Source organism: Nesoenas mayeri (genome assembly GCF_963082525.1).
Source record: "Nesoenas mayeri genome assembly, chromosome: 1".
NCBI lineage: Eukaryota > Metazoa > Chordata > Aves > Columbiformes > Columbidae > Nesoenas > Nesoenas mayeri.
In genome coordinates, this window is record NC_137541.1 from 46,171,680 (window position 1) to 46,192,895 (window position 21,216).

At 42.7% G+C, this 21,216-nt stretch overlaps 1 protein-coding gene across 1 annotated transcript in view; it reads right to left on the minus strand.

Moving 5' to 3' along the window:
- Positions 1–21,216, minus strand: part of CRADD (CARD and death domain containing adaptor protein) — a gene marked incomplete at both ends in the record, with an annotated part of 75,056 nt that overhangs the window by 1,296 nt on the left and 52,544 nt on the right. The gene's annotated exons all lie outside the window — the stretch shown is intronic.

Here is a 21,216-nt window from a genome sequence, read left to right on the forward strand (position 1 = left end):
AAGCAGCACCTGGTCCTGAACAGCTGATCCCAGAGAGAGAAGAGAGAAAAAGGCAGAAAGGCCCAGAGGCCTCTGCAAAGGGTGGGATGGCAAAAGGCTGAAATACAGGAAGTCCCAAATAGAACTTCCCTGCACAGGTCTCTGTCCTGGCTCTGACAAAAAGAGAGAGCAAGAGAGACAGAGACCAGAAGATCACAGCTCTCCTTAAATATGAAGCACGATGCTAATGGTATGGAATACTCTTACTGATCAATCCGGATGTCAGTCAAGCTCTGCCCCATTCATGCCCCCCTTCCTCGCTGCCTCACACCTGTGGGCAGGGCACTCAGAATGTCCCTGGCTCTCAGACCAGAGCAATTAAAAACATAACTCTGTCACAGGGTGTTATCTCTTGTTCCCAAACTAAATATAAACAATGACTGTGCTAGCTATGAAAAAGAAAGGTTTCTAACTGCAAGAAGAAAACTAACTCATTTTCAGTCAAACCAGCACAATGTGCCACAGCCCCATTCATCTGGCCTCCTTGAAGCTGTTGTCACGAGAGTGCAAGGAAGTCCCATGGTCCCTCAGAGACTTCTGCTCACTGTCCATTAGTACTGCCCAAGTACCTAATATGCCCCAGAATGCACCCTTTATCTGAGAAGATGTTGAGCATTGAACTGGCACCCAAGTCATAGAGGACAGGATCAATACAACTACCAAAGCAGCTTTCATGGGAAGCATTAAGGTAGCTGTAATTATCAGCAGTAAAAACCTCTTAGGGACTGAAACAAGTATTTCTTATAAACACAAGTGATCTCTTTGTGTATTCCCTATAGTAATCTGAACATTAAAAAAAAAAAAAAAAGGCAGTGTTAATAGCAGAGTGAGAATACAGTCCTATTCAGAAACATGCTGTATGGGATCCATCTCACCTAACTACATTGGCCCCTCCTGTACTAAGTATACTAGGATTAATTATCACTAAGGAGAGAATTAGGGTCTTCTAGAATTCAATCCATCTTACTGGAAGGAAGATGTCTGAAATAATCAGATTAATTACTCCTCTAAACATGCACATTTCCACATTTCTCTTCATTGACTGTAAAAGGAGCACTGGGTATAAGCTCAGATGTTGATGTCAATGCTGTGAACACCCAGCACTGATGAAACAACTCTCTACCTGTAAATGCAAACCACATACCAGTTGCTTTAAAAAGGTGCATTTAGAAAAACAGCATAAGATATCTATAAAGATACCCTTCGATAAAGATACTCTTCGACACCCTTTGTGATCACGAGCTGAAATGGTCAACACAGCCTGCAATTGCTGCTCTACTTTCGTTGCTGAAGGCACTGCATCAAAACAGAGCAAAAATATCCCCAAGAAAATGCTAATTATAGCCTGCCGGTCTGAAATAGCAGAATCCTTATAGAAGAACCGCTTTGCAAAATCTAATTTATAGCTCCAATATCACGCTCACAGTCCCCACTACTGCAGAACAGCAACACTAGAAACCACCACTCCTTCATTTTATCAAAAGTAATTGTTTTTTTTTTTTTTGTTGCAGAGAATACCCAGAGTGTGCAAATGTTTGTACAATTTAAGCCCAATCATATGTAAGTATTATACAAAGCTGCTTTGAGTAAAGGGAAAATAGCCTTCCGAAGAGTAGTTAGGTCCCTTTGATCTTTCTGTCTCCAGATTGCCAAAGGAACCTGGGACAAGTGGCTGGTTTGGGGATGTGGCAAAGGATGAAGAAAGCTGAGGTGATACTGGTGGGGCTGCCCTATGCGGTCACATCAGAGGTGACACCAGCTCCACAGGTAGGTCAGGACAAGGGAGTGCCTTTCATGAATACAAATATTTGAGAATAAATAAAATTTAAAATAAATATAGCTACCCGGTGCTGTCACCAACACCACTTTTTGAAGTTAAACCCTTGTATTGGCTTATGGTCAGCTTCTAAGCAGAAAGCAGCGTGCCCAAAGGAGCGTTACCTGCCATCCTGGGCTTTTTGCTCTCACACTGGAATTTTTATACTTCATGTTCACTAGCAGAATGATTTTATGATACTGAAATGTGATCAGGCAGGGAGGCCTAACAATAATACATGTCAGCTTGTCCATCCAGCCTTTGATATTAGGCAGATTTTTTTACTACAACAAGTATCTTGCCTTCAGCCTGTTATCAGCCCTTTAATAAGAATAAGAATAAAACCCATCCAGGAAATCTTTTCATCTTAGGCTAGCATCTGATTCTAATATGGATGCAGGAAAATTCTGGGACAGAAGCCAAATGTTAAATTTAATACAAAGGACTGTTATTTTAGTCCCATTTTATTTTCTGTGATAGCTCTTTTTCAGCTCTGATACAAAGTCACTGAGGAAAACCTGAGACAAGTATTACATGATGGGCAATATTAGTTAGAGGTACAGAGAAATATTTAGTCAGATCTTTTAGTTATCACAAATGTAAAATCACAAAAAGATTTGGATCTGTTCTAGGATTAATGCCACTTTTAATTTAATAAACATAATGGCATTTCAAGTAAAAGGGAAATTAGTTTTCTGTGCTCAGCACCCAAGCTGCTTTGAACACATTGCAAAAACATTGCAGACGCCTTTTTTCAGTTATGTTTACTACAGGCCCTCACTTAGAATCTCCATTTGTCAGGAACTGCCTGAGGGAGGTAACAAGATCAGAGCAGAAGTGTCAGTTACGCAGATCCTGCAGTTGCATTTGAAAGGTATGTTTAGGATGCTTCGACCTCAATTTTGCAAAAAAATGTAAAGCTCTTCTTGCTTTAAGTGGATCCCATGTGGAGGTGTATGTGCTTATGTTAGATATATTCTTCAGCTTAGCAAAATGAGGACTGTGTGGTTACAAACGGTAAGAAGCAGGGTTCGGGGCACCACTGGAGCATCTCAAGGGTTTCCCCAGAGAAGCTGATTTGTGGTGTGGTCGCCTCTGGGAAGGACACGGAGTGAAACACCATGTCCAGCTGTGGACACGGTCTATGACGTGAAGTGCCAGAGCCACATGCTGTGCAGATTTAGGGGCTAAAGTCTCGCTGCTCGCACTGAAGCCACAAAGTCCCTGAGGAACGGGGAGCAGACGACTTTGTGCTGGGGAGCAAGCTAGCCTGGTGCAGAGCTGCTCTCCTGGGACCACCGGCCAGCTCGCTAACCCAGTGCTTGGGACGTGACAACCCCCTTTCTGTGGGTTGGAGGTGGAGAGGACCCTCTCCACCCTGGTGTTGGAGCTGAAAGCGACCCAGAGAAAGACCCACAGCTCCTTGTATCCAAGCTGCAGCATAAGGCAACGCGCTTCTCCCCATCTCCAGCTCTCGCTGGTCAAGGAAGCTCATCCACCCTAAGCCTTTATCCCAGCTGTCCCAGTCAAAAAAACAGGCGATGTTGACAACTTCTGGCCTGCGTGTGCATGTGTGCTTCCAAGACCACTGCACAGAATGGGAGATACGGCGGTGCTGGTAAGTGTGGACAGGAAACAGAGCTGGATATAAATAGTATCACAGATACGTACCAGACACAACAGAGTAAACCAGATACCAAAGCTACATATGGGGCAAAGGCAGCCGGTCGCCACTTTTGCACTTCTTTCTCTTCAGGACCTCTCCAGCTTTAAGTAAGAGACTCCAAGAAGATGTTGTAACAATCAGGGGGACGGAAAATAAACTCACCCCAGCTTTGTCCCGCTTGGCACAAGTGGGAGGATGCAAGATAAAGTCCAGTGAAAATGGGCTTTGAATCATGTAAAGATTTTTTTTTTTGCCTTCTCATCACCCTCTCTAGGTGATGAAAAAAGCTGAGATCATCTCTTAGGTTGTCTTGCGTCATGGGAAAATCTTTATCAGCACTGAGGGACTGACCTCCCGCCCTCCATGCTGTTGGAATGCAGGGGGGAGCAATCGAGCTTTGCTTCAACACAGGATACAGCAGCAAAAAGTGCTGAGGCATTTTTTGGTGATCTGCAAAGTACCCACCTGATTCTTCAGAACTGCTGACAGCCCAAAGTGCCTTATGGTTTTGTCTAAAGCACCCTTTTCTATGTAAGTGTGACCTCTCTGTGCATCACCAAAAGCATCTGTTGGAGTTCCAGGGAGTCTTCTCCCTTATGCAGTCAATACGTTTTTACATCATGCAACACAACTCAAACTTTTAGTATTTTGCTCTTTGCTGTGTAAAAGTGACTTTGACGGAGATGATGTACCTGAATCCAAAATGCTGAAAAAGTATCCATCAGCTGCTGCCTAATTCTGCAAGGACAACTCCACGGGCAGTTCAGGAGACAGTCGGAGAGCCAGGGATACAATGGCCCACCTCTTATCTAATAACTATCTAATAAATCTGTCTTTTGGGAAAGGATGTTCTGGGGACTGGTGTTTGCTTCCAGTACTGACTCTGTATTTTATCCACTTAAATTACCATGTATAATACATACTTGTTGAATAAGAAGACAGAAGCAGCCCTGAAAGAGGAGATGGGAACCCTGGTCTCTCTGAGCTGCACATCCTAATGCTGAGGCCCACAGTCATGCATCTCTTCATTCCCTTTCTCCAGATAAATAATTCCAGCAAAACATGTAAAGGTTTCCCTGGAAAGGGTGAAGAATGCTTCCCAACCTTTAGAATGGAGCCTGGTAGAGAGAAAACTCCCCTGGGAATCAAGGGCTACGCTGAAACAGAGTAAAATTGAATGCTAGAGCCCTTTGCAGATATAACGCTAGACAAATGCTCTAATTTTTATATAAACACATCAGAAACAGGTAGGTGATTCTGGGGTTCAGACCCTGCCTAGCTGGAACGGGACTGTAAAAAGGAGTAATCACATAGGTATGTGTCTGGCCCCAGCATCTCCTGCTGACAGGTGTACTGAGTCCTTCAGTGATCTGGACTCAAATCACTAACTGTTGTTCACTTGACCCTCTTACCACCAGATCCTGCTCATAATTTCTGGAGAGTTCAAAGCAAGCGTTTCAGAGCCCTCTTTAATTGTCTTTCCTGGCATCTGGAGTACAGTTCTTCCCTGAGAAGCGCTAAACTTAGATCAAGCAGTTCCACAAGCAGCAAACCAAAAAAGTCTTGTTTCCCCCCCCGGGTTTGAGTTCTACAGTTGACTCATGCTTCAGGACTTCTCCAGCTGCTTACTAATTCTCAAGATACTCATGAAATTGCTCCTCTCTGCAACAGCAGCTAGGCAGCACTCTTGAATTTGGCTAACAGGTTCAGAAAACTACTAGGGGTAGACACAAACACACAACAGCCTGCAGTGGAGGAGCACACAGCTTTGGTTACTATAGGAAATTGTGCTAAAATGGACTTTGAAGCTCCACAGAACTGCTGTGGCTAATGTGCTAGCAGTGACATTTGAGGCACATCAGGTAAAGGGAAACATATACAATAAAGAACCTAGTGCCAGAGTCTGTTCCCCTCCAGCCCCCTCTGGGCACAGAGTACTTGTTCAACTAGTCTGAACCACAGACCCAGCAGTGGGGACTGAATGGGCACGGTCATGGTTGCCAGACTGCCTGCTGTGTGTTTTGGCAGCTGTGTTATGTTCCAGAAATTATTTAATGACTGGATGTCACAATAGCAAACAAACTTGCACTTAATCAGGTATATTTTCTTTAAAGTGGAACTCCCTTGGCCTCAGCACAATGGTAGAAGTGGGTCAGGAAGGAGAACAACACTTGGTGGATCAGGTTGGGACAGGCTTTTAAGAGCACTGAGGTGGGGTTGCAGAACCTGAACTGGAAGGTGTGTAATACTCCCAGTAATGGAAGGATTAGAGACCTCTGAGAGTTGCAGCCCCCTTACAGAATCATAGAATGTCCTGAGTTGGAAGGGACCCACAAGGATCATGGAGTTCAACCCTTGTCCCTGCATGTGACAACCCCACAGTTCACACCATGTGTCTGAGGGTGTTGTCCAGTCTCTACTTGAACACTGTCAGGTTTGGGGCCGTGACACCTCCCTGAGGAGCCTGTTCCAGTGCTCCAGCACCCTCTGGGGGAAGAATCTTTTCCCTTGAGCCACCAGAAATGGTGGATGACAGGGAAAGCAGAGATTAATTGTTTTGAAAGAATCCCAATGGGTGCTGTAGGTCACTGAAGTCAAGGGGCAGATCATGGTGGAGGTCCTGGAGAGAAGGATGGAATAAACAGAAGGTGCTGGATAACTGCATGGGGTGGCTTGGTTCAGTTTATTAGAAAATGGGATGGGAGTTGACAGTGGGTCTCCATTTGTACAGCGCTCTTCTGCTTTCTTGTTCAGCTGTTCTCACCCAACCTTGCTCTAACAGGCCAAACTGCAGGCACATCCAAATTCATCAGCTCTAAGCCAACCTGTGGCAAAGAACAACTGGTGTGCCAGATGAAAAAGTATCACTCCAGATACACGATACTTGGCAGGCTAGCGCAGAGAGCACAGCACTTACACCCTCCTGTGCAAGTTAAAAGATTATCATAAAGCATTATAAGGTTATTTAGTTGCTGTGAACTTTAGAAGGGTCTGTTTCAGTACCTGTTTAAACACAAAAGCTCAAATAGCTCATCAGTGAAAAAAGTGGAACACACTATCCAGAAACCAACCCCTACTATACAGTTTGGGTGTTGTTCTTTTTCTTGTTGTCTTTGTTGCTAATTAAACAACGGTCTGATTCAAAGACTGGGAAGGGAACATTAGTGTTTTGCAACAGCTCCAAATAATCATGCTCCAGGGAACATGGAAAAATACTTCTCTTCTATATGTCACCATAGACATATCTTTTCTATACATCTGCAAACAGCACTGATCACACAGCCCATCAAAAGTCTATTCAAAACTACTACGGTTTGCCTCTTGGTGTCAGCAAGTTTCAAAAAGCATTTGACCGAGGGGTGAGAAAAAATTGAACCAAATCCTGTACTGTTTGAAGCAAGACAGCTTGACTCCATTATAGACATCTTTCCATACAGAAAGTTAATACGCTCAGATTAAAATAATGTAGAGAAGCAGATTAAAATAACTTGAAGAAGATGTATATCCTTCTCCTGCCTTTAGGATGTGTGCAGCTGTGTCTCTGTCTCTCCTGCCCAGCGCGAGTGATGAGCTGCATTGGTGGCTGCGAGGTGGAAACCTGTGGTAGCTGTTCCACCTCTCTGTGCTGGTTGTCTCCTCTGGAGGCTGCTGCTCACTATCAAAGAGTTGCCCATCTCCTTCATCTGAATCAAGGCTATCAGAGGACACCATTTAAGGATGATTGCCAAGCACGAGCTGATCTCTGGTTCTGCTTGGGATCTGCCTCCTCTTCCTCCCATAGAGCTGACTCGACACAGGGAAATCCCAGTGATGGAAAACCTGCACCTTGGTAGGAACAACAGGCCCAGTTACCTTCCCAAGAATGCCTGTATAAATCGCGAATATACACTATCTTCTCTAAGGTAATCAAAATGAAATCTTGGTCAGTTAAACAGTCATGCTAAACTACAGAATGGAATCTGTACCATAAGCACGTTAAAAGAAAAACACCTAAAAAAAGGGTTTAGAAAGTGGCACTTTTTTTTGACTGACTACATTACAGTAAAACAAATTTGACAGAGAATTTTATGATTGTCTGAGAAGGTCTGCAGTTTTGCTTCGTAAGTGCAGGATTGTAAAGCTTCTATATCTCGATAATTTCTGATCTGATGAATGCAAACAGTCATTAATATACAGACCGTGTATGAATAAAACCAACCTCTGTCAATTAGTAATCATTAAACACTTACTCGTAAGCGTACTTTTATCCTGGTAATTTATACTTCCATGTGTTGTAATTAAATTATGAAAGGCACTAATCAAAATGAACGTAAATATGAAATAAATTTTTAAGACTGGCTGCATTCTTCCACATCATGCTGTTTTTTTCAGAGCTGTACTAAAAGACTGGAAGTTGTCTGTCTTATTTTAAATAAATTAGAATCTAATACTATGACTGCCAACTTGCAGAATTAATTGTGGGCAGGATCCTGAGTTAATAAAATCTATGGCAACTTTAAATGGGCCCCACAAGTGAAACTGAATCTACCCATGGTACCAAATTCACCTCCTTCCCGCCAAAAGCTTGCTGGTGTAATTAAAAAGTACATCTATCATATTCATTCAATGGCAATTTCTTCTCCTGCGTGAGCTCTAAAGCATCTTGCTTTGTGACATTAAATACATTTGGAGCATTAGGGTAGGAAAAAAAGACAACACAAAATTGTGTAAATCTACAGGCAATTCAAGAACTCAGATGTTTCTATTTTGGCTCAATACCAGCAGCTAATTAATATATTCTTTATCACTTGCTAATGATTGCCTAGTAGCCGTGGATGTGGCTAAAACCTGAAACATAAACATTCACATTTCATGACAAAAGTCTTCAGTTGTATTCCCACTATTCAGTTCCAGCAGCTATGCAGTTTTCTCAAACTTTGTTTAATCTGTTTTACAAGTTTTGTACCTCCACAGATCTCTGCTATGCTGATGGCCTTCAGGATTAATCCATGTCAAACAGACTGACAGAGAAGTCCCTAAATAAATTCATGCTGTCTTAAGTTTTCATCCTTTTCAAGCCACAGGGAGCAATCCCTGGGTTTAAGGAGTTGAAAGGGACTGGGTTTTCACTTGCTCTTTTGCTTTTTATTGGGAAGAGCAGGGACAAAGTTTCAGCTGCTAATAGTGTGGATATCGTTCTGTTTCCCATGCATAAAAATCACTACAAGTCTATCTACTATTTCTCTGCTGTTACATATCAAGAAATCAAATAATTAATTTCATAAATAAAATGGCAACTACAGATCCATGTGGGGAAACGAATATCTGTGCAAAGAAAACAAAACCACAACATATATCTGCTCTCTTTTCAAGCAGGATTACCTAAGCATTACAGACAGGACTGGACTTAATCATTCTGTGGTTTTATACTTTTCTATTTTTAGCAGCATTTGATGCTGCTGTAGAAACTGAAGGGGAAGTAAAATGTGTTTGGTATTCGGTATGAATTCGTATATTGTTACACATAAATAAGCTATATGCATCAGCACTGAAGCCACAGCTAACAGTGGCATCCTTGCAGTGACACCTTTGGTATAAATGCACGAGCAGGTTCAGGATGCCGTGTTACACTAGGGAAAAAAAGAAATATCTACTCAGCTGGGAAGTTCTGAGGAACACCTAAGATTTTAGGAATTATTTGGAAGAACTGCTTACATACATATGCTGAGCATTCAGACCTTGGCCAAAGACTCTTTTCCAAATATGACTTGAAAAGTTATATGGAAAGAAGATGTATGACCATGTTTTGGAAGCCAGATGCAACTAGTTGTTAGACAGCACAAAGCTACCTGATTGCCTGAGCAGAGAGATGAGAGCCTCTGGTTTATATGCCATCGGTCACTCCAAGAGTCAACTCTAGAAATTGAAAAATCAAATTCTGAAGTATGCCAGCAGACTTCTATATGCTTTTGAATGCTCTGCAGTTGTTAGTGAATTCTATGATAATACTCACAATACTTTCAGCCATTAATTATTGGTCTGAGGCACACAGAGCCATCAGTTCCCTCAGTCAAGTTTCTCCTCCACGCTATCACAAACAATAATTAACAATCAGCGGATGGTTGTATGAAGCCATGACAAACATAAAGCGCATATATATTTGCATTAGGCTTCTCATGGTTTGATAGGAGGCAAATGTTTACCCGGGTGGGCTGGGCAGCTCTGACAGAGTAATTCACCCACTCTAAGTGCAAAACAAAGACACCTGGAGCCATTAATGATTATTTTGTCAGCCAGGTGACAAACTTATCATGCAACTTTTGTCAGGGGATTGGAAGTTAACTTCTTTTGACAGACACCACTTGAATGCTTATTTCAAATAGACTGATCTGTCTTTCAAAGAGCTGAGGCAGGTGTTAATCCTACTGCTCTTTGTGTGCAAAAATCACAGCAGACTCCTTGGGATGTTTATCTGCCGAGTACAATAACTGATAAAAATTTTTACTAGCAACTTTCCTACCAAGAAATCTTTCTAAAGGCTGCAGCATTTCAACAGTAAAACCATGTGCCTGGACTTCAGCTATGGATGTTCCTTTCATGCAACAGCAAAAATCATACTGCCAGTTTGAAGGACTGTTTCCTTATACAACACAACTAATTGCACATGTTTCCTTTACAGGACTTCACCCACGTATGACAACAAACCATTATATTTAGCATTGATAAAACTGCTCATTCCTCCTAGAGATTTTTTTCTTCAAGTTGGCTCTGCTTTTTGCTTTGGCTTGAGCAGTTAGAAATATCAGAACCGAAGATCTGCAGAACAGATGGAGCTCAGCTGAGAAGAATGCCTTTGGCTGGTGAAGATCTTTGCCTGGCAGGTGTCAAACCAAAATTAATACTGCACATATTACACTTTACCGAGTTTCGTATTTTAGCGAAGTGAGGCAGCATTCCTTCCTGACCACAAACATATATTAATAGAACAAGCCACGCAGAGCGAGCTAAAACAGTACTATCATTATGCTGAATCCACCACTGCTTGGCATTTTATTTAATCATTTACACCCACACAAAGCAAGTAAACAAAATGCAGCGGGTTAGTTTAGTGTCTCTTTATAGACATTTTGCACAGGTGTAAAAGACTTCCCAGAATGCCATAAGCAACATGGATTTAGAGCTCTCCTGGTTTCTTTTTTTCCCTTTTTTTTCCCTTGTATCAGTGAAGCCTTTAAAGTTCATAAGCCTTTAAAGAAAAGCTTATGAACTTCAGATATTTTGACATTTGAAAATCCACAAGAAAAAACAGGTACTAAAATACCATGCTCAGCTACAGCTGGTCGCTTCGCCTGGCTTGCCAAGCCTAAAGGGACAGCTTTCCATAGGTGTCGGGAAGGAGAGCTTCAGGTGGCATCATCTGTGCTTCTCTCCATTTCCAGACTGGTGGGAGGCTTCGCATCGCACCCAGTCCTCTCAAGTGCCAAGTCACTTGAAGATCTGAAAGAAACCGATCTGGAATCCCATGGGTGGTTTGACGGATCAGTACTATCCAAAAGCAACTTTAGCTGACTGGTAGGGCAGTAATTTTAGAAGGTCACAGTCATGGGACTTTTAATTATCTGTAAAGCAAATGTGAGATTATATCTGTAGTGTATAAATAAATAAATGAATCAACATTTTCAAACTCTTAATAAAAAATGATGAAAGTCTTAGATGTCTGTAAGTCATATTCATCCCCATTTTGATTTCATTTCCACAAATTCGGTTTGGGGAACTGTAACACCCCCCTGTGAGAAAAAGGATGAAAATGTGAGCGTGGGTGAAGTCATGTCATAAACAGAGGTCCCAATTCGCAGAGCACTTCACACCACCCCGGGCTGGACGAGCGCTCCTTCCCCTCTGAGTCAGCACTGACCTCCCAGCCCACGCGATGTCCTCACCGCCGGGGCTCGCGGCTGCCCTGTGACACGGCTGGTACCAGGGGACACGGGGGACACAGGGGACACGGCACTCAGACCAGCTGCCGTCATTAGAGATCCCAAGACAGCACTGAAAGTAATGAGGTGACTCACAGCTGCAGCCACCGTGCTTGAAGGCTGCGGACCCAATTACTCCTTTACTCACTCAGGAGCAGCGTTTTGCCAAAGCAAGTGAAGCAAGTTCAAAATCAAACAAGCTATTAGCAAATATTTGTATTACTTACGGTATTTGTAGAAGATTTAGGCCAGTATTAGTGGGACAATTCACACGCAAAACCTAAACGTTTGAAAAAATCTTTTGCTTAAACAATTAACTTTCATGTCTCATGCACACAGAATAATGTTTTCCCTCAGAGTTTTGTAGTCTATTAGTTGCCAGATTTTGATCCAGAATTTAAATTTCAGTCACTTTGGCTTTCGTACACAGTGAAACAGAAATAAAAATGTTTTAACATCAGAAATGAAAAGGCTGGAAGATCAGACAGACCATAAAAGATTTGTTTTACTTGGTTTGGGATTTTTTACACAGCTATGCCTAACCTAAGTAAAATTGAAACAAAACCAAAAAGCAAATAAAAAAACTGGACAAATCTATTCTGTCCCAGAGATGCAGAAATACAAACGATGCTTGTGTCCCTGGGGGAGCCAAATCTAAAATCCTGCTACAAACAAGAGAGAAGGGCTGTTATTTCATCGACAACTGTTCCTGTCGTCACAGCTGCCTCCTAGAGGTAACAATGGAAATCCAATCCTAAAAAAAGGATTTTTTTTTAAGTAAAAATCTTTTTTTTTTTCTACAAACTTGTAAATATAGAGATAAGCGGTTTTTGGGTTTTTTTTAATAATGCTGAAAATCTTAGTGCCAGAACTGTAAACATCAACATCTTCCTCTCCCTTCCTTCTTCAGGTGTAACTGCTATGTGTTGGTTGACTTTATTAAAGAAATCAAACACACCCCACAACGAATCTTCTAACTGATTTCAGTGTTAGACAGGGCTAAATATTTTGAGCTTCAGATTCTAAGTGTTACCCAGTTTTGTGTGTGTGCTCCTCAGAGAAGAGCCGAATGGTCTGGCAATGCGAGGTTAACACATTTCTGCAAAAGCAGCCTCAGATTTCCATTTGCAGAAATACACCATACCACATCAACGTATGCAAACCCAACTTTGCCGTGCACAAACCACACAGTGCCCGCCTACCCAGCCTGGCCTTCCACTTGCACTTTGGTGTGTGTAAATATCCTCATGACAGGCACCGAGGGTTCACACACAAGTTTACAAGTTCAAGTGCAGAAGACAGATGAAAATTTGGCTGCAATGCTTTGGTTTTCACTTGTTTTGGAGACTCCAGCTTTCTAAGTCTGTTATACAGCCTAGGAGTTGCATCCTAAACCCACTATTTAAATACCTTTATTGAATGTTTTAGATTGAAAATGAGGCTTCTTGTCTACTCAAAAGAGGTTGACAAGAACATGAAGGTACCACTATGACTCAGGCTTTTTGGGATATTGACTAGACATTATTTAGTGATATTTCTACTGTATTTGAAATGTTTGAGAACTTCAGGCACTCCAGCAAAGGTCCTTGCTCGAGGCACCTCAGGATCTACAGATTTATAAAGATTTTCACTTCCAAAATTGCCAAGCGAATGAGGGTAGTCAAGCTGAATAGCGTGAAGAGCCTCAATGTTTTCAAAAAGTCCTGTGTGGGTGGATTGTGAGAGTCAGGACAAGAATCCCTGGATCACCAGAAGAAGCCACTAGTCCTTTTTAAACAACTCATGTCCAAAGAATTCAACAAAGAGATTCAACAGGCCCCTTCTGTAAATGAAGCGAGGAAAGTAGAAGCAATTTTTAACGCTGTCCTTTGTGCCATGCAATTATTTCCACATGCAAGGAGAGAAACTCACTCAACCAAGGCCGCCTGTGTTTTTAAGTGCGGCAGGACATACCTTTTACAGGGAACAGAAGTGTGTTTGGAACAGCTGAACATAAGCTTAATGGAATAATTTAAAGCAACATATAAAATTGCCTCAGATACACAACTGCAAAAAATTTGTAGCCCTGTGAACCCATGGATTGCTATTTTAAAGACAGTTTCATTAAGAAACACAGCTTGAGAATATCTATCAAATAAGATCAGAGCTATATGCGGGGACAGCGGGAGGCAGCTGAAGCAATCTGCAGCACAGCTCTGGTGCTCATCGGTCTCTGACCCTGAGAAAAAATATAATTACTGCATGAGTACACATATTAGACCAAAAGAGAAAGCCTAGGAAAAGACAAAACTCAACTAGAAAGAGATGGTGAGAACTGCTCGGGTTTTATGAAGGGGTCTACAGCTCTGTAGGTCACAATCCTGTATACTTGGACTGGCAACATGGCTGTGGCTTTAATTTTGAAGGCCATGTTTTTCTATGGGATTCATTAAACATGACACACTTGTCCTGTTCAACAGAAAAACAAATCTGCCTCTACTCTTTTATTCCTCTGAAGCCTTCATTTAATTGTGCAACATTTGCTTTAGAAACGTATTTGAAGATGTTTTAGATATTACCTCATTTGTACGCCATCCCAGGCTTTCCAGGAACTCTGAACCAACAGCCTTCTAGCCTTTCTTAATATCTGAACTACCGTATTTTATGGCTTCCACCCTGTACTGTCTGGAAACTCCTCATGAGACTGGCCTTGTGTTAAATACAAATGTGTAGGGAGAAGAGACATTGCGCTGGAGAATTTGCAATCTCAGGCCTGGGTTGTGAAAAAAGCTTTGCATATATTAGCTTATGTACACAGAGATTGCCACAATTGTGTGTGAATAACTCCAAAGAGCTGGGCCTACACAGGTGAAAAAGGAAAAGCACCAGAGGAGCCAAGAGCCCAGCAGCTCATTCACGCTGGATTGCCTACTCATGACCACTGCTTGGAAAGGTGCCCGTCTTCAGATGCCAGTGGAGCCCTGCTACGCCTCTGCAGTTTTAATCAGAAAACCTGATTTACCAGGTCGCAGAAATGTAAATAATAAATTGTCCCAAATAATCTCAAGTGTGGAACTGAGCATACTAGAATTTGGAAATCCGCTGAGGTACTGATAACCAAAGGGAGCAGATAACCAAAGGGGTCAGTAGCTGTTTGAACTACAAAGGGTGAAATGTTATGGAGACAAATATGTGCACATGTGGTTAGGCCAAGGCTGGGGCTCCAGCCTCGCAGCTCTGTATGCTGTGGATCCTCCTGAAACATTTGACCTGCAGAGCTAAGAAGGCTCCTCACAGAGGAGCTCCAACACATTTAAGATGGAGAAAGTGAGGTTTCAATCTGTTCTGTTTTCAGTCATCCACTGACCACAGGTAATGCATGAAAATATCTGAAAACATCTCCTAATGGTGCTCTTTGTATGTGCAGGTGCCATCACGACAATTCCTTGAAAATTCATGAAAAGCGACACCAAGACAACAGCTGATCCACTGCTGCTGTTTACCAAAGCATCCTCCAACATCTGCACCTCACCTCCATGCTGCTGATTGCTTCACAAGGAATTTAAGGCATTTGGTTTAATTTCAAAGAAAACACCTTTGAGTCAAATTCTGATGTCTGCATTTCATAGATTCATAGAATAGTCCAGGTTGGAAGGGACTTTCAAAGGTCATCTAGTCCAACCCCCTGCAATAAGCAGGGACATCAACTAGATCAGGTTGCTCAGAGCCCCATCCAGTCTGGCCTTGGATGTCTCCAGGCATGGGGCATCTACCACCTCTCTGGGCAACCTGTGCCAGTGCTTCACCACCCCCATTGTAAAAAATTTCTTCCTCATGTCTGTCCTGAATCTCCCCCTCCTTTGGTTTAAAACCATTACCCCTTGTGCCATCATGACAGGCGCTGCTAAAAAGCTTGTCCCTGTCTGTACTTTACACAAAGAGATTTTCCCAGACAGTCCACAGTGTGGATTCCTTCTGGTCTCCCACTCTTAGCACAGACTTAGTCTATTCCCACCTCCTGCCATCTCCTCCATCTCTCCTCTCCTCCCTGCCCTGTTTTGCAGCTGCTGGAGGACCCTGGAGCTGAGGCAGGGTTCTACCATCATGCCCATCGCAGAAAGGCAACTGGTCTGTGTCCTAACCCACGCCGGCCAGGCACGCAGCCCTTCCACCGGATGGGTGGACTCGGCTGTGTCAAAGGTATGTTGCAAGTTTTTCCGTAACAAAAAAACCATTCATACTTTCAAATAATGAATTTGGTTTGGTTTTGTGTTTTGGTTCGGTTTGTTTTTTTCTTCCTTCTCCAGCTTTTTCTTTCCTTCCCCGCCTACTTTTTCAAGCAGGAAGGAGAGTGACAGGGAGAATAATGATTTCCTCAGCCTCTGTTGGAAAAAAAACACAAAAATTTTCCACCAAGACAGATTTTTTTTCTTTTTTTCTTTTTTCTTTTTTTTTTTCAGTGAGGTTTAGAAGGCATATTTTTTTTTATTTAAAATTTCCTAAATAAGTGTCCAGTTAATACTGGTATTCCGTGTGGAAGGCAGCAGGGAGCTCATACTTCTGTTTCGTTTAGCACAGATCCCAGCCTTAAGTGTGGCAAGAGGTCAGCTTGAATTTCTCTCTTTGAATTGTACCTTTGCGAAAGTGCTTGTCACGGTTTCAGCCGCTCAGATCAGACCCCCTAGCCCAGCGTGGATGCACAGCTTGCGATGCTTTCCTTCTGCCAGTCGGCTTTGCGTGCCCCTGGTGCTGATCCCCACTGCTTCCACATCTTTAGGAAGGAGGGAGGAAAGCACCATTGAGCCAGGAGAGGATCAAAGTGGCCAAAATCCGGGTCAGCCCTCCCGTGCACGGAGAGAGTGGCAGAGACCAGCGTGACCAGAAAGGAGAAGAAAAAGCCACCGAGGGTATTGATTTTCCAGTGGTGTTGATGGGCAGGGGTCTGGAGAGGTTTGGGACCCCACTGTCACTGGTGAGTGTGTGTGTACATCACACACTGTCGCTGTTTCTTTTCAGGAGTCAACCGTGTTTAAGGCATGCTTTGTCTGAGCAGATGGCAAAGCGTGACGGCTGTCGGGTTAAGGATTTGCTGCCAAACCAGCCCCTGGCTGTTTTCAAAAATAAAGACTGCTGCTCTCTTTACCAATGCAGAAATAGCTGTCTCTCTAATTCTTTCCTTCAAACTGTTATTTTATGTATTACAGGAACACAGATCTGGACAGACAATAAAATTACCATTACACAATTTTTAATTAAGTACCTACAACAACCTTCTGCTTTAACGGGTGGTGGTGTTGGAGGTTTTGGTGTTTTTTTGACACTACTAGAAAAATCTGAATTCCCAGCTAGAAATCCACACTGTTCAGAGCAGAGCCTGCACCACCAGGTGCTAGAAGGCGACCTGTCTCTCTGGCTATACCATGTCTCCTATGAAAATAAAAAAAAAATGCTTGTGACACAGAAACAATCCCAAACATCATTTGCAATAGCAAGTGCATAAGGCAGGACTGTACCAGAAGGGACAGTGACAGAAACACATAATAAATGAGTTTATTCTTTTGGCAGTTTTATTTTTCTACATTTATTTTTGGCCAGGAACGTCCTATAGGGCTTGGCTGTTACCCAAACAAGCCCTTTCCAGCCAAGTCTCCAAGGGTGTGCTGCGACTGCAGAGCACCACGGCTTCCTTGGGGTATCCCTCCTTCCGATGGCACGGCAGGGCTCCCCAGCACAGCAGGATGTAACCCAATGCTGCCTTGACCCGGCAGCAGGGCGTTGGCCTCCTAAAACTCAACAGCTATCTACAAAACATGAAATAAGTGGAAGTCCAGCAGCCACCATTGGCACAAGGAAGTTCCAGACGAACCAACACAAATAACAGCTCTTGGAAACATGATGAGTTCTGGGGACAAACAACCATCATCCTCTTTCTTCTGTGACTCTTGAGTCTGCTTGCACCTGGAAACAGGAGTGGAAGAAACACTCCAACCACACACACGTGCAGCTTCTCAGCAGACCACCAGCAACTGTCGATCCAGCAACTGCAGCTGGAACACAGAAACCCTACACCAGCAATAAAGCACCGATGGGTCAGATTTTATGGTGTGAGCCCAAATTCAGTATCATGGAGCGTGCATCGGCCAAGCCAGCTGTTCTCCCTCGCTTCAACGAGCCCTAAGTTGCTGCCCTGCCTAGAATTGCTGCTTTCCACATGGAACGTGTCATTAAGAGCAGCGTCTGCCACGACAACTGCTATAGCAGTACACATTTTTGACGTGATAAGCTGCATTTAGAGTGGGGAAAGTATTGCTTTGTGAGCTGAGAAGCAAACCAAACAATGAGTGACGAAGTCTGGAGCTTCAGGCCAAAGGTTTTAATATCTGGTGCCAGCCCTGTCTCCCAAAACAAAGGATAGTTTATGCACACTCTAGACAGTTTCTGTCTGGAGCAACGCTAACACCTTCTCTCTTTATTTGCACTGTACATGAAGTGTCCTGCACCCCCACCCATGCGATGGGCTGAATCTGGATGGACCTTGCTGTTGTGCGTGGGTGGAAATTTAGGTGTATTGCAGAGCCAACAGGTCCTGATACTCTGCAACACCACCAAGCAGAAAAGACAATATTGGTCTTTCCTTGCAAGGCTCTGGTGTCCTCCCAGTCTGATTTTAGTATCAGCTGTGGCAAGGAGAGGTGGAATGGTAAGCAGATCTGTGGCAGAGGTAAAAACTCAGGACTGCTGGAGTCTCAGTCATATGCCTTAATCACAAAATCATGCTTCCTGTCTTCCACATACACAGCAGACCTTTCTGATTCTTTCATTCTGGAGAGGGTGAGATGATTATGAAATTCCCCATGCTTCCCCTGCTTTGGTTTCTTCCTTTATTTCAGGGCCTGACTTCAAAAACAGGTCAGGCCATTGAACGCAGTCTGGACTTTTGTTTCCAAATATCTCTTTCGGCATGGAAAGGACCAACAACCATGGAATAACCAAGCAAGTCACCTTATTATGCAGCAGACGGGAAAACTATTTGTGCTGGTATGCTGTGGTTTTCATTCCTCTGAAGGCTGCTTTCCTCCAGGGAATTCCAGTAACTGGACTAATGGAAGTGTGTTTTGACAAGTTAAAACAGCCCAGAAAACCCACCTATGAAATTACATCCTGGTAGCATCTTCCAAAGTAAACTGAAATCTTGGTATCGCAGCTCATTTGGGGAACTACTGCACCATAGCTTTCATTGGTTATGAGAACATAGCTTGAGCTTTTCTTGTAGATAACAGGTGGTCTTACACCTAATGACATGACCTAATCTTCTCCCGTACCAGGTTCTTGTACTGGCAAGGGTCCCACAGATCATCTTCTGAAACTCTAACTAGAATAAAAACATACTGTATTAATTTATGCTTATTTCATCTGCTTTCTTTCACTTTAGATATGTCCTTCACAAATCATCAGCTCACCCCTAAGGCTGTCTGTCCATTCCCGATAGACAAAGTAATCCAAGAAAACCAGAACAAGCTGCCAAAGGAGATGCTGACCTGTTGGGGACACAGGGACACTGGCAGAGTACAAGGACCAGGCAACGTTATCCTGAGAAAGTCTTCTTCTTACTAAAACCAGTACTATCCGTGAGCCCTAGCCATGTGCTATGTGCTATGTGCCATGTGCCAGACACAGCACACGGTTCCTGTCATCTAGGTCTTCTTGGTTTATTCCATTACTCCACAAGTTGCTTTTTGCTTGTCACTGCCACAGAGAGAAAATATTTGCTGGGGTAGAGGGCAAACTCTTATATACAAATAATTCAGGATTCAGAGGGTAGAAGCGTTAAGATGCTAGAGGTTAGGACATTTTGGACCGTGAGTCACAAGAAGCATGGATGGACCAACTCTACTCTGGCTCCTGGGCTCAGCTGCAGCCTGGTTGAGTTAGCACGTCCTGGAGATATCTACCAGGAAGACCAAGGAGACATAGGCAGTGAAAAGGAAGGAAGTCACAGACTAAAATATTTCATTTTTCCATATTTTTCTTCCTGAATATCCCAAAACATAAAGCAGACAGATTTTTTGCACAAGTGACCAGGATTTATTAAAGACAGGATATTGATATGAAACATTCATGACCCTCAACTTAGCAGTATTTCTCTTGGATGGGGTAACGAAGTGAATTTATTACATATCAGTGCCAAGAAGCTCATAATAAAAATACAGATTATAGTTCTCAGATTCATCAACTCAAACCAGATATTTTTGAAAAAAACACTCCAGCAGGAAGAATGTGAGTCTCATAAGATACTTGGGCTACTGAAGCAGCATATGAAATACATATTTTATCCAACAACAGGATACAAAGTAAATGATTTGATTTAGAAACCCTGAAACAAAGGCAGCTTGTGAAGACATGTGAAGGAGACCCCTTGTCATGTTATGCCAGGTGTGGAGCGTGCAGGGGAAAATAGATATATATGTTAGACATAAACAAAGCAAGCAGAGATTTTATTGCATTGTGAGCTGATGATTTTATGAGACTTGAAATAAAATCATAAAGCATGGATAAAGCTAGATAGAGAAATGCTGCAACTTCTTGGGAAGCTGGATCAGCAAAGGTTCAGACAAACCACAGCCACAGCAAACCTTCACATCAATTTTACCCCAATCATTCGACCCCCTCTTTCTGACCTTCATTTCTTTCTTTACCAGGACATATCTAGTAGCAAATCAGCCAAGGAGGACCCATTTATTAAATTCCTAATAGTGAGCTTTGAATATTTCACTCTGCTTCTGCCACGTTCCCTGCAAAAAGGAAAGATCTCTCTTCAAAACGCTCCCGGATCTCGCCTGCGTCGCATCTGCGTCATCTGTGCAGCTTCAGGAAGACAATGCGTCAGAATCCTGCGAGACAAGGAACTCGGATGTCCCTAAGTACGACTGAAGGCATTGTCACTACCAAAAGTTTCCAGAAATTAGAGTGTAACAGACCAAACCTTTAACAGCTCGTCTCTCCTCGTTTCCAGACATACTACCAAAGGGAAAAATCTATTTTGATTTTAGTGCCAAGGATTTCCAGGGTTTCCAGTTCCTCACTTCTCCCAGCCCATCCTCAGGAAAAAAAACCCAACACAACAAAAAAAATCCCCCCAACATCCCCAAAGCGAAGAAAGATACAATAAACCAAACAAGTAAGTACCACAGTGTTTCTAATTGCCTTCCAAAATGCAACAAACAAAAAAAGCATTTAAAATTGCTTTAGTCTGGGGACATTACTAATCATGAGAGCTCTAGTGCGTGTCTGTGTTCGACAGAGAATGTAATGGAAAAAAAATAGAGCATTAGTGGCCGTCCAAGAAAGATTTCATGAAAAACAGAGGAGAAGGCAGTTTGTTTGGATTTAATGTTTCCCCAGAAGCATCTCTAGTCCAAACATTACACCACAGGTCAAATGGAGGGGAGCCAGAAAATGAAACACTTTTAAAATAGCCCTTAAAAAGGAAAGTGAAAGTGGCCAGTCGAGTTCCACCTTTCGTGACCACAAAATGAAATTTCTGTGATGAAAAACAAATTTGGGCTCTGGTACCATCACTGAGTGTCAGTAAATATTACAACCTAGACACGGTAAGTCCAACAGAATAATATAGGTCCAGCTTCTAAAATTTTTCCAGGTTTTGCAATCCAAGCTGGTATTACTGCTTATAAGTAAGTTTACATGAAAATATTTCGGTTTGGAACTGACAGTTTAAAATACTATATACTGTCCTCAGCTCT